At 37.6% G+C, this 16,460-nt stretch overlaps 1 long non-coding RNA gene across 1 annotated transcript in view; it reads left to right on the top strand.

The window, feature by feature from the left end:
- LOC134738281 (uncharacterized) overlaps positions 1–16,460 on the top strand; it is a 235,776-nt gene that overhangs the window by 99,318 nt on the left and 119,998 nt on the right. Inside the window, exons 5-6 of the long non-coding RNA XR_010123943.1 lie at positions 3,783–3,876; positions 7,568–7,682. This is a non-coding gene — a long non-coding RNA (uncharacterized LOC134738281). The remainder of the gene's footprint in view (positions 1–3,782; positions 3,877–7,567; positions 7,683–16,460) is intronic.

Genomic DNA, 16,460 nt, shown 5'->3' with positions numbered 1-16,460 from the left:
TACAGGCGTGAGCCCCCATGCCTGACCAAGATCTTTTTCAGACAAGCAAATGCTAAGGGAATTCTTACCAGTAGACTGTCTTACAAGAGGTCCTTAAGGGAGTGCTAAATATGGAAAGGAAAGACTAATATTGTCCACCACAAAAACATGCTTAAGTACATAGACCATTAACACTATAAAGCAGTCTAGCAATCAAGTCTGAATAATAACCAGCTAAAATCAAACCTCAACTGATCAATATTAACCTTGGATGTAAATTGGCTAAATGCCCCAATTAGAAGGCAAAGAATGTCAAGCTGAATAAAGAAAGCAAGACCCAACTCTATGCTGTCTTCAAGAGAATCATCTGACATGTAATGACACCCATAGACTTAAAGTGAAGGGAAGGAGAAAAATCTACCAAGTAAATGGAAAACAAGAAAAAGCAGGGATTGCTGTTCTAATTTCAGACAAAACAGACTTTAAACCAATGGTAATCAAAAAAGACACAGAAGGACATTATATAATGGTAAAGAGTTTAATTCAACAAGAAGATCTGACTGTCCTAAATATATATGCATGCAACACTGGAACACCCAGATTTATAAAGCAATTTCTTAAAGACCTACAAAGAGATTTAGATAACCAAACAGTAATAGTGGGAGACTTCAACACCCCACTGACAGTATTAGATAATTGAGGCAGAAAACTAACAAAGATATTTGGGACCTGAACTCAATATTTTACAAAATGGGCCTAACATACACCTAACAGAACTCTTTATCCAAAAACAACAGAATATACATTTTTCTCCTTTGCATAGGCACATACACCAAAATTGACCACACAATTGGCCATAAAACAATCCTCAGCAAATTAAAAAAACCCACATTATACCAAATACACTCTTGGATCACAATACAATAAAAATAGAAATCAATACTAAGAAAACTGCTCAAAAGCACACAGTTACATGGAAATTAAACAACCTGCTCCTAAGTAACTTTTGCGTAAACAATGAAACTAAGGTAGACATCAAGAAATGCTTTGAAACTAACGAGAACAAAGATACAACATACCAGAATCTCTAGGACACAGCTATAGCAGTGTTAAGAGAAAAATTTATAGCATTAACTGCCCGCATCAAATAGAAATATCTTAAATTAGCAACTAACATAACACCTAGAGTAACTAGAGAAACAAGAGCAAACCAACCCCAGAGCTAGCAGAAGACAAGAAATAACCAAAATCAGAGGCAAACTGAAGGAAATTAAGATGTGAAAAACTATACAAAAGATCAACACATCAGGAGTTGGTTTTTTGAAAGAATAAATAAGATTAGTAGATCACTAGCTAGACAAATAAAGAAAAAAAGAGAGACGATCCAAGTAAACACAATCAGAAATAACAAAGAGGACATTACCACCAACCCACAGAAATACAAACAATGCTCAGAGACTACTACTAATACCTTCAAGCACAAAAACTAGAAAACCTAGAATAAATGGATAAATTCTTGGAAACCTACACCTCCCAAGTTTGAACCAGGAAGAAATGGAATCCCTGAACAAACCAACAATGAGTTCTGAAATTGAATCAGTAATCAAAAGCCTACCAATCATAAAAAGCACAGGATCAGATGAAGTCACAACTAAATTCTATCACATGTAAAAAAGAAAGCTGGTACCATTCCTATTGAAAGTATTTCAAAAAATTGAGGAGAAGGGACTCCTCTCTAACTCATTCTATGAGGCCAGCATCTTCCTGATACCAAAACCTGGCAGAGAAAGAACAAAAGGAAAGCCTCAGGACAATATTCTTGATAAATATAGATGCAAAATTCCTCAACAAAATATCAGCAAACAAAATCCAGCAAGACATCAAAAAATTAATCAGCCACTATCAAGTAGGATTTATCTCTGGGATGCAAGGTTTGTTCAACATACCTGAAGCAATAAATGTGATTCATCACATAAACAGAACTAAAACCAAAACCACATGATCATTTCAATAGATGCAGAAAAGGCCTTTGATAAAATGCAAAATCTTTTCATGTTAAAAACCCTTGATACACTAGGCAGTGAAGGAACATACCTCAAAATAATAAGAGCCATATGTAACAAACCCACAGCAAACATCATACTGAATGAGCAAAAACTTGAAACATTTGAGAATTGGAACAAGATAAGGATGCCCACTTTCACCACTCATATTCAACATTGTACTGGATATTCTAGCCAGAGCAGTCAGGCAAGAGAAAGAAACTAAAGACATAGAAATAGGAAGAGAGGAAGTCAAACTATCTCCTTTTGTAGACAAAATAATTCTATATCTGGAAAACCCCATAGTCTCGGCCCAGAAGCCCCTTCAGCTAATAAACAACTTCAGCAAAGTTTCAGGATACAAAATCAATGCACAAAAATCACTGGCCAATGCACAATAGCCAAGCTGAGAGCCAAATCAGGAATGAATCACATTCACAAGTGCCAGGAAAGGAATAAAATAACTGGGAATACAGCTAACCAAGGAGGTGAAAAATTTCTACAATGAGAATTACAAAACCCTGCTCAAAGAAATCAGAGATGACATAAAGATTCAATGCTTATGGATAGGAAGAATCAATATTGTTAAAATGGCCATACTGCCCAAAGCAATTTATAGATTCAATGCTATTCCTATAAACTGTCAATGGCATTCTTCACATAATTATAAAAAACTATTTTAAAATTCATATGGAACCCAAAAAGAGCTCCAATAGCCAAGGCACTACTAAGCACAAAGAACAAAGCTGGAGACATCACATTACCTGACTTCAAACTATACTACAAGGTTACAGTAACCAAAACAGCATGGTACAAAAAAAAAAAGAAAAGAAAAAAGAAAAAAGAAAAGAAAAACACATAGATTGATGGAACAGAGACTCCAGAAATAAAACCATACACCTACAACAGTCTGATCTTTGACAAAGTTGACAAAATAGGCAATGAGGAAAGGATACCCTATTCAACAAATGGAACTGGAATAACTGGTTAGCCCTGTGAAGAAGATTAAAGCTGAACTCCTTCCTTACACCATATACAAAAATCAATGCAAGCTAGGTTAGAGACTTATATGTAAAACCTACAACTATAAAAACCCAGAAGACAACCTAAAAAATGTCATTGTAGACATACGTCCTGGCAAAGATTTCATGATGAAGCTGCCAAAAACAATTGCAACAAAACCCAAAAATTGTCAAATGGAATCTGATTAAACTGAAGAGCTTCTGCACAGCAAAAGAAATTATCAATAGAGTAAACAGACAGCCTACAGAATGGGAGAAAATATATGCAAGCTATATATCCAATAAATGTTGAATATCCACAATCTATAAGGAACTTAAATTTACAAGAAAAAAACAAACAACCCCATTAAAACGTGAACAAAGAACATGAACAGACACTTTTCAAAAGAAGACGTACATGTGGTCAAGAAGCATGTGAAAAAGTCCTCAACATCACCAATCATCAGAGAAATGCAAATCAAAACCACAATGAGATAACATCTCACACCACTCAGAATGGCTATTATTAAGAACTCAAAAAATAACAAATGCTGACAAAATCGCAGAGAAAAGAAAATGTGTATACATTGTTGGTGGGACTGTGACATGGTTTGGCTCTGTCCCCACCCAAATTTCATCTTGAATTCCCACGTGCTATGGGAGGGACCTGGTGGGAGGTAATTGAATCATGGGGGCAGGTCTTTTCCATGCTGTCCTCATGATAGTGAATAAGTCTCACAAGATGTTTTTAAAATGGCAGTTTCCCTGAACAAGTTCTCTTTTGTCTGCTGCGATGTGAGATGTGACTTTCACCTTCTGCCATAATGGTGAGGCCTCCCCAGCCACGTGGAACTGTAAGTCCAATAAACCTCTTTCTTTTGTAAATTGCCAAGTCTCAGGTATGTCTTCATCAGCAGTGTGAAAGCAGACTAATACAGTAAATTGGTACCAGTAGAGTGGGGCACTGCTGAAAAGATACTCAAAAATGTAGAAGCAACTTTGGAACTTGGTAACACGCAGAGGTTGGAACAGTTTGGAGGGCTCAGAAGAAGAAATGAAAATGTGGGGAAGTTTGGAATTCCCTAGAGACTTGTTAAATGGCTTTGACCAAAATGCTGATAATGATATGAACAATGAAATCCAGGCTGAGGTGGTCTCAGATGGAGATGAGGAACTTGTTGGGAAGTGGAGCAAAAGTAACTCTTGTTATGTTTTAGCAAAGAGACTGGCAGCATTTTGCCCCTGCCCTAGAGATTTGTGGAACTTTGAACTTGAAAGAGATGATTTAGGGTATCTGGTGGAAGAAATTTCTAGGCAGCAATGCATTAAAGATATGACTTGGGTGCTGTTAAAAACATTATTTTAAAAGGGAAACAGCATAAAAGTTTGGAAAATTTGCAGGCTGACAATGTGATAGAAAAGAAAATCCCATTTTCTGAGGAGAAATTGAAGGCAGCTGCAGAAATTTGCATAAGTAATGAGGAATTACTTAATCCCCAAGACAATGGGGAAAATGTCTCCAAGGCATGTCAGAGGTCTTCATGGCAGCCCCTCCAATCACAGGCCTGGAGGCCTAGAAGGAAAAAATTGCTTTGTGGGCTGGGCCCAGGGTCTCTTTGCTGTGTGCAGTCTAGGGACTTGGTGCCTTGTGTTCCAGTCACTCTAGCTGTGACTAAAAGGAGCCAAGGTGCAGCTCAGTCTGTTGCTTCAGAGGGTGGAAGCCCCAAGCCTTGGCAGCTTTCACATGGTGTTGAGCCTACCGGTGCACAGAAGTCAAGAATTGAGGTTTGAGAACCTCCGCCTAGATTTCAGAGGATGTATGGAAATGCCTGGATGCCCAGGCAGAAGTTTGCTGCAGGGGCAGGGTCCTCATGGAGAACTTCTGCTAGTGCAGTATGAAAGGGAAATGTGGGGTCAGAGCCCCAACACAGAGTCCCTACTGGGGCACTGCCTAGTGGAGCTGTGAGAAGCAGGCAACCATCCTCCAGATCCCAGAATGGTAGATCCACTGACAGCTTGCACAAGGTGCCTGGAAAAGCCACAGGCACTCAATGCCAGGCCATGAAAGCACCCAGGAGTGGGGCTATATCCTGCAAAGCCACAGGGGCAGAGCTGCCCAAGACCATGGGAACCCACCTCTTGCATCAGCATGACCTGGATGTGAGACATGGAATCAAAGGAGATCATTTTGGAGCTTTAAAATTTGACTACCCTACTGGATTTTGGACTTGTATGGGGCCTGTAGCCTCTTTGTTTTGGTTAATTTCTCCCATTTGGAATGGCCATATTTACCCAATACCTGTACCCCCATTGTCTCTAGGAAGTAACTAAATTGCTTTTGACTTTACAGTCTCATAGGCAGAAGGGACTTGCCTTGTCTCCAATGAGACTTTGGACTGTGGACTTTTGAGTTAATGCAGAAATGAGTTAAGACTTTAGGGGACTGTAGGAAAGGCATGATTGGTTTTAAAATGTGAGGAAATAAGATTTGGGAGGGGCCAGAGGCAGAATGATATGGTTTGGCTCTGTCCCCACCCAAATCTCATCTTGAATTCCCATGTATTGTGGGAGGGACCTGGTGGGAGATAGTTGAATCATGGAGGCAGGTCTTTCTTGTGCTGTTCTTGTGGTAGTCAATAAGTCTCAGGAGAGCTGATGGTTTTAAAAATGGGAGTTTTCCTACACAAGCTGTCTTCTCTTGTCTGCCACCATGTGAGACATGACTTTCACCTTCCACTATGATTGTGAGGCCTCCCTAGCCATGCAGAACTGTAAGTCCAATAAGCCTCTTTCTTTTGTAAATTGCCCAGTCTCGGGTATGTCTTTATCAGCAGTGTGAAAACAGAATAATACAGACTGTAAATTAGCTCAGACATAGTGGAAAGCAGTGTGGCAATTTGTCAAAGAACTTAAAACAGAATTACCATTCAACCCAGCAGTCCCATGATTGGGTGTATACCCAAAGGAATATAAGCCGTTTGACTATAAAGACACATACATGCATATACTCATCACAGCACTACTCACAATAGCAAAGACATGGAATCAACCTAAATGCCCATCAATGGTAGACAGGATAAATAAAATGTGGTATATATACACCATGGAATACTATGCAACCATAAAAAAAGAACAAGATTACGTCCTTTGCAGGAACATGAATGGAGTTTGAGGCCATTATCATAAGCAAACTAACTCAGGAACAGAAAACCAAGTACTGCATGTTCTTGCTTATAAATGGGAGCAAACATCGGCAACACATGAACACAAGTGTACTTGAGGGTGGAAGGTGGAGGAGGGAGAGGACCTAAAAACCACCTATTGGATGGTAAGATTATTACCTAGGTGATGAAATAATCTGTATAACAAAGCCCTGTGACATGCAATTTACCTATACAACAAACCAGCACATGTACCCCTGAACTAAAATAAAAGTTTTATAAAAAGCTGTACACAAAATGCAGAACTTTATTGGAAACCCTCAAGGCAGTGACATAGTGTTGGGTATTCTCATTTAGGGTTATGGGGTCTTGAGTAAATATCTCAGAGTTACTAGTATTATCAGAATGTGGGTATTTGTGCACTACTCTAATAATTGCCAGTAGAAGAGGGTTTGGTTTTCTCTGAAGCCTAGTGTTATAAAGAATTTACCAACTCCAGACAACTTGATAGACTAAGTTGCTCATTTCTGGGGACACTTCTATTTGGTACTTCCATTTGAGATATTCATCTAGGATGGAAAATATTTTTAGTCCTTCAGTAACGAATGGCTTTGCTAACACATGGTCAGCTTATCTAATGTGTGGCATGTCATTTTTCTTCTAAGTCTAGCATAATTCACAGATTTAATGTCACCTCTTATTGGACGTAGACATGGAGAATTACTCCTTCTTTTATGTTTCTGTTATAGGACTTATCATATATACACATGTGATATATCTGTCTCTCCTTCCCACCTTCTGAAAACCAGATATTATGTCTTCTTCATCTATATATTCCCAACACTACACAGTTCTAGGGATTTAACAAATATTCTTTTTCTTCCTTTCCCTTTTTTCCTCAAATCATGAGCAATATGAACTCATCATTCTTATAAATAATTATTTTGAAATGTAGAAGTAGGCCGGGTGCGGTGGCTCACGCCTGTAATCCCAGCACTTTGGGAGGCTGAGGTGGGCAGATCACGAGGTCAGGAGTTCGAGACCAGCCTGGCCAATGTGGTAAAAACCTGTCTGTACTAGAAATACAAAAATTAGCCGGGCATGGTGGTGGGTGCCTGTAACCCCAGCTACTTGGGAGGCTGAGGCAGGAGAATCATTTGAACCCGGGCGGTGGAAGTTGCAGTGAGCTGAGATAATGTCATTGCACTCCAGCCTGGGCAACAGAGCGAGACTCCATCTAAAAAAAAAAAAAAAAAGAAATGTAGAAGTGTAGAGATGTTGCCTAAACAGGCCTGTTGATAACAGCTCAGAAAACTCAGGTTTGACCATAGAAACGAATGGTGTCTCTAACACTGGCTTTTAGTAAACTGTTTCTCTTCTCCAGATGCAGAACCTTCAAAGGAGTGTGGAAAGTGTCTGGAAGGAAAGGTGTGCACCTTGGAGCTTTCCTTGGAGTGTATCATTGAGCTCTTTGCGTTTGGGTGGTGAGTCTTTGGAAGGTAAGACTTCTGACCTCCAAAGGGGTGGATCTCCAGAGAGTAGCCTGACTTCCTGAAGGGCATCCTGGAGAAGCAAGGGTGAGGGAGGCAGAAACTGGAGTTCATCTTGATCCTCTAGGAGCTTGACCTTGGAGCAGAGGACTGAGTAGGGCTGAATATTTGAATGGAAGAAGAGGTGCACCTTGAGTCTGGCACTGAGATTCTAAGCATGGGACACTGTTATCTGCACTTAACACTGAAGAATGAAATCCACCTGCCTCAGCAAACCACATAGGGTGAACAAGATCTTGAATTACATAGAAGGTAACCATACACCCTGGTTTTCTGAAACAGTCTTGGCATAATTATTAACAGCATTCCTTTCTATTATCACAAGTGTCTCAATTTGTACAATAAATTACTTGACCACGTTGTGTAGGATCAGTTTTCAACAGTGACATTACGTGTTCTCACAAAGCAATGGCAGTGGACCAAGGAGTCCCAGGTTGGCTCCTGGCTGCTGTGAATGCTAGAATGACCCCTCCCTGCCCTTGGACTTGAGAGCTATAAAGGCTCCTGACAATTTAGGAGGGAGGAATAACTTCAAGAAGGAGTTCAAATATATCCAGTTTTTTTTTTTATTTAATACATGGTATTTTATTTGATTTTATGCAACTTTCTGAAAAGATATACTTCACTGCAGTGTATAGTGCCTGTATGTGACAAGAATTTCTGTTTTCATCTAATACTAAGCTAATAGGGTAGAATTTTTTACCTAAATTAAGAAGATTACAGCCTCTGGTAACCATTCTTCTACTCTCTATGCTTCCTCCTTAGCATGTAACTGACCCTATAAAAGTAATCTCAGTTTGGATTTTCCATTTAATCCAGAAGTTAATTAAAAGGATCTTTTATAAAATTTGCATGTGGCTAGATATTACTGGTTGGTTACACATTTTCATAATTTCTATAGTCATTGCACAATGCCCAGAAAATATGACCTGCTTGATATCAGCTTTCTTAAAATTGAGACACTTTTAGACCTAAAACCTTACCATTTAAAATAATTTTCTCTTGTACTGGAAAATAATGTAGAGTATATCCTATTAGTAAGGCATGTGAGTGTTTCAGCAATTAATTGGAAAAATAAGAGGTGTGATATACATGCTACTTTGAGTTGGTGAAGCAATTTATACCAGTCATATTCTACTTATTTTAGAATTGTTGCTTACTTTAGCCCTAGTGACCTGATTATTTAATGGTTCTTAAACTGAGCTTTTTGTAGAAGCTTTCACCATCTTAATCTACTATCTTTAGAAGTCATAATTTTTGCTTATAGGAAGACACAGAGTTTAACAATGAAGTAGACCTCTGCTTTCGCATGTCCAGCATCCCTTTTCTCTTCCATAGGAACTGAGCCCCTTTTACTGGGAGAAATGCATTCCATATAGTTTAGGTCATTCCCTTACTTTGTTCTTCTTCTTTTACTGCTCTTAATCCTTAATAAGGGGCTGAACATATGACATAAGCTTGACCAATCAGAGTACTCCATCCCTCTGGCCACATTGACTGTGGGACAGGGTAGGCAATTGACCTCAGATAGGCCAGTTTATGACCTTTTCTGGACTTTACTGCTGAACCTGTTGGAAAAGACTTTTATTCTGCAAAGGTTGCTAATCTGGTAGTACGAGATCTAGGTTGTTGGCAGCCATCTTGCCACTAAAAGGAAGGAGGCCCATCTGAAGAGAGAAGAAAAAGAAATGATGTCCAGAGACATTGTTTTGAAGTTTCTTGCTCTAGCCTTGCCTAAGGCCCCAACTCTATTCGCGCACTGAAAAAAATTTTATGGGTACATAGTAGGTGTGTATATTTATGGGGTATATGAGATGTTTTGAAACAGGCATGCAATGAGTAATAATCACATCATTTAAAATGATATACCCATCTCCTCAAGCATTTATCCATTGTATTTACAAACCAATTATACTTAGTTATTTAAAAATGTACAATTAAATTGTTATTGATGATAGTCACCCTGTTTTGCTATCAAATACTAGGTCTTACTTAAAAAAAAATCCACTAAGCATTCTCACCTCCCGGCCATCATCCTTCACAACCTCCCGTAACCATTATTCTACTCTCTATCTTCATGAGTTCAATTGTTTTGATTTTTAGGTTTCACAAATAAATGAGAACATGTGATGTGTGTCTTTCTGTGCATGGGTAATTTCATTTAGCATAATGGCCTCCCATTCCAATGCAAATGACAGAATTTCATTTTCTTTTTATGGCTGAATAGCACTCTATTGTGTAGATGTACCATATTTTCTTTATTCATTCATCTGTTGATGGGCACTTATGTTGATTCCAAATTTTGGCTATTGTGAACAGTGCTGCAATGAACATGCAAGTGTAGATAGCTCTTCAATGTACTGATTTCCTTTGTTTTGAGTATATACCCAGCAGTGGGATTGCTGGATCATATAGTAGCTCTATTTTTAGTTTTTTGAGGAACCTCCAAACTGTTCTCCATAGTGGTTGTACTAACTTACATTCCCACTAACAATGTATGAGTCTTCCCTTTTCTCTATATTTTTGCCAGTATTTGTTATTGCCTTTTTGGATAAAGCCATTTTAACTGGGGTGAGACGATATCTCGTTGTAGTTTTGATTTACATTTCTCTGATGATCAATGATGTCAAGTACTTTTCACATGCCTGTTTGCCATTTGTATGTATTCTTTTGAGAAATGTCTGTTCAAATCTTTTGCCCATTCTAAATCAGATTATTAGACTTATTTCCTATAAAGTTGTTTGAGCTCCTTATATACCCTGGTTATTAATCCCTTGTCAGAAGAGTAGTTTGCAAATATTTTCCCCCACTCTGTGAGGTGTCTCTTCACTTTGTTGATTGTTTCATTTGCTGTGCAGAAGCTTTATAACTTGATGAGAACCCATTTGTCCACTTTTGTCTTGGTTGCCTGTGCTTGTATTACTCAAGAAATTTTTGCTCAGACCAATGTACTGGAGAGTTTCTCTGATGTTTTCTTGTGCTAGTTCCATAGGCTGAGGTCTTAGATTTAAGACTTTAATCCATTTTGATTTGATTTTTGTATATGGTGAGAGACAGGGATTTCATTTCATTTTTCTGCATATGGATATCCAGTTTTCTCAACACCATTTATTGAAGAGACTGTCTTTTTGCCCATGTTTGTTGTTGGCACTTTTGTCAACAATGAATTCACTGTAGGTGTGCAGATTTGTTTCTGGGTTCTCTATTATGTTCCATTGGTTATATGTGTCTGTTTTTATGCCAGTACCATGCTGCTTTGGTCACTATAGCTCTGTAGTATAATTTGAAGTCAAGTAATGTGATTCCTCCTGTTTTATTCTTTTTGCTTAGGATAGTTTTGGCTATTCTGGGTCTTTAGTGGCTCCCTATAATTTTTAGAATAGTTTTTTTAAATTTATGTGAAGAATTTCATTGGTATTTTGATAAAACTTGCACTAAATCTATAGATTGCTTTGGGTAGTATGGATATTTTGACCCTATTAATTCTTCCAATCCATGAACCTGGAATAACTTTCCATTTTTTGGTGTCCTCTTCAATTTCTTTCATCAGTGTTTTACATTTTTCATTATAAAGATCTTTCACTTCTTTGGTTAATTCCTAGATATTTAATTTTATTTGTGGCTATGATAAGTGGAATTATTTTTATTTTTATTTTCAGATTGTTCACTGTTGGCCTATAGAAATGCTACTGATTTTCACAAAGTGGGGACAGGTCATCATGGTGGATGGGAGGCAGGACTAGATTGCAACGCCAACTCAGACAGAGAGAGAAGCATGCAGAGGCTCGCATTGTGAATTTTAGCTCCAGATCAACTTCAAGAACAAACCAGCAATTCTGAGAGGACCTACAGACCCTCTGAAGGAAGTGGACTGCTCCTGCAGGACCCAGAAGACACCCCAAATACTGTGTTGGTATCCATGGCTGAGAGATCCATAGACAGTTCATATGATAGGACTCTGTGCAGACAACCCCTGGTACCAGCCTGGCACCTGGTAGACTTGCTGGGTGGCTAAACCCAGAAGAGAGGCAACAATCACTGCAGTTCTGCTCACAGGAATCCACATTCTTAGGAAAAGAGGGAGAGTATTACATCAAGGGAACACCCCATGGGACAAAAGAATCTGTATAACAGCCTTCAGCCCTAGACCTTCCCTCTAACAGGGCCTACCCAAATGAGAAGGAACCAGAAAACCAACTCTGGTAATACGACCAAACAAGGCTCTTTAACACCCCCCAAAATCACACTAGTTCACCAGCAGTTGATTCAAACCAAGAAAAAAAAATCCCTGATTTACCTGAAAAAGAATTCAGAAGGTTAGTTATTAAGTTAATCAGGGAGGCACCAGAGAAAGGCAAAGCCCAATGCAAGGAAATCCAAAAAATGAAACAAGAAGTGAAGGGAGAAATATTCAAGGAAGAGATAGCTATTCTTATATCAGACAAAACAAACTTTAAAGCAACAGCAGTTAAAAAAGAAAAAGAGGGACATTGTATAATGGCGAAAGGCCTTGTCCGACAGGAAAATATCACAATCCTAAACATATATGCACCTAATATTGGAGCTCCATAATTTATAAAACAATTACTAATAGACCTAAGAAATGAGATAGACGGAAACATGATAATAGTGGGGGACTTCAATACTCCACTGACAGCAGTAGATCGGTCATCACACAGAAAGTCAACAAAGAAATGATGGATTTAAACTATATCTTGGAACAAATGGACTTAACAGATACATACAGAACATTTTATCCAACAACTGCACAATACACGTTCTATTCAACAACATATGGAACTTTCTCCAAGATATACCATATGATAGGCCATAAAACCAGGTTCAATAAATTTAAGAAAATTGAAATTATATCAAGCACTCTCTCAGACCACAGTGGAATAAAACTGGAAATTAACACCAAAAGGAACCTTCAAAACCATGCAAATACATGGACATTATATAACCTGCTCCTGAATGAGCATTGGGTCAAAAATGAAATGAAGATGGAAGTTAAAAAATTCTTCTAACTGAAGGACAATAATGACACAACCTATCAAAACATCTGGGATACAGCAAAGGTGGTGCTAAGAGGAAAGTTTATAGCCCTAAACACCTACATCAAAAAGACTGAAAGAGCACAAACTGACATTCGAAGGTCACACCTCAAGGAACTACAGAAACAAGAACAAACCACACCAAACTCAGCAGAAGAAAGGAAATAACAAAGATCAGAGCAGAACTAAGTGTAATTGAAACAAACAACAACAACAAAAGAAATACAAAAGATAAATGAAACAAAAAGCTGGTTCTTTGAAAAGAGAGATAAAATTGATAGATCATTAGCAATATAAACAAAGAAAACAAGAGAGAAAATCCAAATAACCTCATTAAGAAATGAAACAGGAGATATTACAACTGACACCACAGAAATACAAAAGATTATTCAAGGTTATTATGAGCACCTTTACACATATAAACGATAAAATCTAGAAGAGATGGATAAATTCTTGGAAAGACACAACCCTCTTAGCTTAAATCAGGAAGAATTAGATACACTGAACAGACCAATAACAAGCAGCGAGATAGAAATGGCAATTTAAAAATTACCAACAACAAAAAAAAGTCCAGGACCAGACGGATTCACAGAAGAATTCTACAAGACATTCAAAGAAGAATTGGTACCAATCATTTTGGCACTATTCCACAAGATAGAGAAAGAGGGAACCCCCACCCCCCAATTCATTCTGTGAAGCCAGCATCACCCTAATACCAAAACCAGGAAAAAATACAACCAAAAAAGAAAACTACAGATTGATATCCTTGAAGAAGATAGATACTAAAATCCTTAACAAAATACTAGCTAACTGAATCCAACAACATGTCAAAAAGATAATCCATCATGATCAAGTGGGTTTCATACCAGGGATGCAGAGATGGTTTAACATACACAAGTCAACAAAAGTTATATGCCACATAAACAGAATTAAAACCAAAATCACATGATCATCTCAATAGATGAAGAAAAAGCATTTGACAAAATCCAGCATCCCTTTATGATTAAAACTCTCAGCAAAATTGGCATACATGGGAGATACCTCAATGTAATAAAAGCCATCTATGACAAATCACCAGCCAATATAATGCCAAATGGGGAAAAGTTGAAAGCATTCCCTCTGTGAACTGGAACAAGTCAAGGATGCCCACTCTCACTACTCCTCTTCAACATAGTACTGTAAGTCTTAGCCAGAGCAATCAGACAAGAGAAAAAAATAAAGGGCATCCAAATCGGTAAAGAGGAAGTCAAACTGTCACTGTTTGCTGATGATATGATCGTTTACCTTGAAAACCCTAAAGACTCCTCCAGAAGGCTCCTAGAACTGATAGAAGAATTCAGCAAAGTTTCCGGATAAAAGATTAATGTACACAAATCAGTATCTCTTCTATATACCAACAGTGACCAAGTGGAGAATCAAATCAATAATTCAATCCCTTTTACAGTAGCTGCAAAAATAAAATATTTAAGAATTTACCTAAACAAGGAGGTGAAAGTCCTCTACAAGAAAAACTGAAAAACATTGCTGAAAGAAATCATAGATGACAAACAAATGGAAACACATCCCATGCTCACGGATGGGTAGAATCAATATTGTGAAAATGACATACTGCCAAAAGCAATCTACAAATTGAATGCAATCCCCATCAAAATACCACCGTCATTCTTCACAGAATTAGAAAAAAACAATCTAAAATTGATATAAAACAAAAAAGGAGCCCGCATAGCCAAAGCAAGACTAAGCAAAAAGAACAAATCTGGAGGCATGACACTACCTGATTTCAAACTAATCTATAAGGCCATAGTCACCAAAACAGCATGGTACTGGTATAAAAATAGGCACATAGACCAATGGAACAGAATAGAGAACTCAGAAATAAACCCAAATACTTATAGCCAACTCATATTCGACAAAGCAAACAAAAACATAATATGGGGAAAGGACACCCTTTTCAACAATTAGTGCTGGGATAATTGGATAGCCACATGTAGGAGAATGAAACTGGATCCTCATCTCTTGCCTTATACAAAAATCAACTCAAGGTGGATTAAGGACTTAAATCTAAGACCTGAAACTATAAAAATTCTAGAAGATAACATTGGAAAAACCCTTTTAGGCATTGGCTTAGGCAAGGATTTCCTGACCAAGAACCCAAAAGCAAATGCAATAAAAACAAAGACAAATAGTTGGGACTTAATTAAACTAAAGAGCTTTTGTATGGCAAAAGGAATAGTCAGCAGAATAAACAGTCCACAGAGTGGCAGAAAATCTTCGCAATCTATACATCTGACAAGGGACTATTCAGAATCTATATTCAGAATCTACAACAAACTCAAACAAGTCAGCAAGAAAAACCAAAAAATCCCATTAAAAATTAGGCTAAGGGCATGAATAGACAATTCTCAAAAGAAGATATACAAATGACAACAAACATATGAAAAAATGCTCAGTATCACTAATGATCAAGGAAATGCAAATCAAAACCACAATGTGATACCACCTTCGTCTTGCAAGAATGGCCATAATCAAAAAATCAAAAAACAGTAGATGTTGATGTGGATGTGGTGAAGAGGGAACACTTCTACACTGCTGGTTGGAATGTAAACTAGTACAAACACTATGGAAAACAGTGTGGAGATTCTTTAAACAACTAAAAGTAGAACTACCATTTGATCTAGCAATTCCACTACTGGATATCTACCAGGAGGAGAAGTCAACATACAAAAAAGATATTTGCACACTTATGTTTATAGCAGCACAATTTGCAATTGCAAAATCGTGAAACCAACCCAAATACCCATCAATCAACTAATGGATAAACAAATTGTGGTATATTTATATGATGGAATACTACTCAGCCATAAAAAGAAATGAAATAATGGCATTTGCAACAACCTGGATGAAATTGGAGGCCATTATTCTAAGTGAAGTAATTCAGGAATGGAAAACCAAACATCATATGTTATTACTGATATGTGGGAGCTAAGCTATGAGGAAACAAAGGCATAACAATGATACAATGGACTTTGGGGACTTGTGGGGAAGAGTGGTAGGGGGTGAGGGACAAAAATGTAGGGACAAAAATATTTTTAAAAAGACTGCAAATACAGTGCAGTGTATACTGCTGGGGTGATGGGTGCACCATAATCTCACAAATCACCACTAAAGAACTTATTCATGCAACCAAATACCAACTGTACCCCAATAACTTATTAAAAAACATAAAAAAACTGTACCCCAATAACTTATTAAAAAAAGATTTTTGTATGTTGATTTTGTATCCTGCAACTTTACTGAATTTGTTTATCAGTTCTAAATAGTTTTTTTGGTGGATTCTTTAATTTTTTTTTCCAAATATAATATCATCTGAAAACAAGCAGAATTTGACTTCTTTCTTTCCAATTTGGATGTTCTTTATTTCTTTGTCTTTTCTGATTGCTCTAGCTAGGATGTCCAGTACTATATTGAATAACAGTCATGGAAGTGGACATGTTCCAGATATTAGAGGAAAGGACTTCAGTTTTTCCTTATTCAACATGATACTAGCTGTGGGTCTGTCATATATGGCTTTTAATGTGTTGAGCTATGTTCTTTCTATCTCTAGTTCTTTGAGGGCTTTTATCATGAAGCATTGTTGAATTATATCAATTGCTTTTTCAGCATCAATTGAAAT

This window comes from Pongo pygmaeus, chromosome 16 (assembly GCF_028885625.2).
Source record: "Pongo pygmaeus isolate AG05252 chromosome 16, NHGRI_mPonPyg2-v2.0_pri, whole genome shotgun sequence".
In the NCBI taxonomy this organism is placed as follows: Eukaryota; Metazoa; Chordata; class Mammalia; order Primates; family Hominidae; genus Pongo; species Pongo pygmaeus.
Note: the sequence above shows the minus strand (reverse complement) of the source record. Positions and strands in the feature narration are given on the sequence as shown.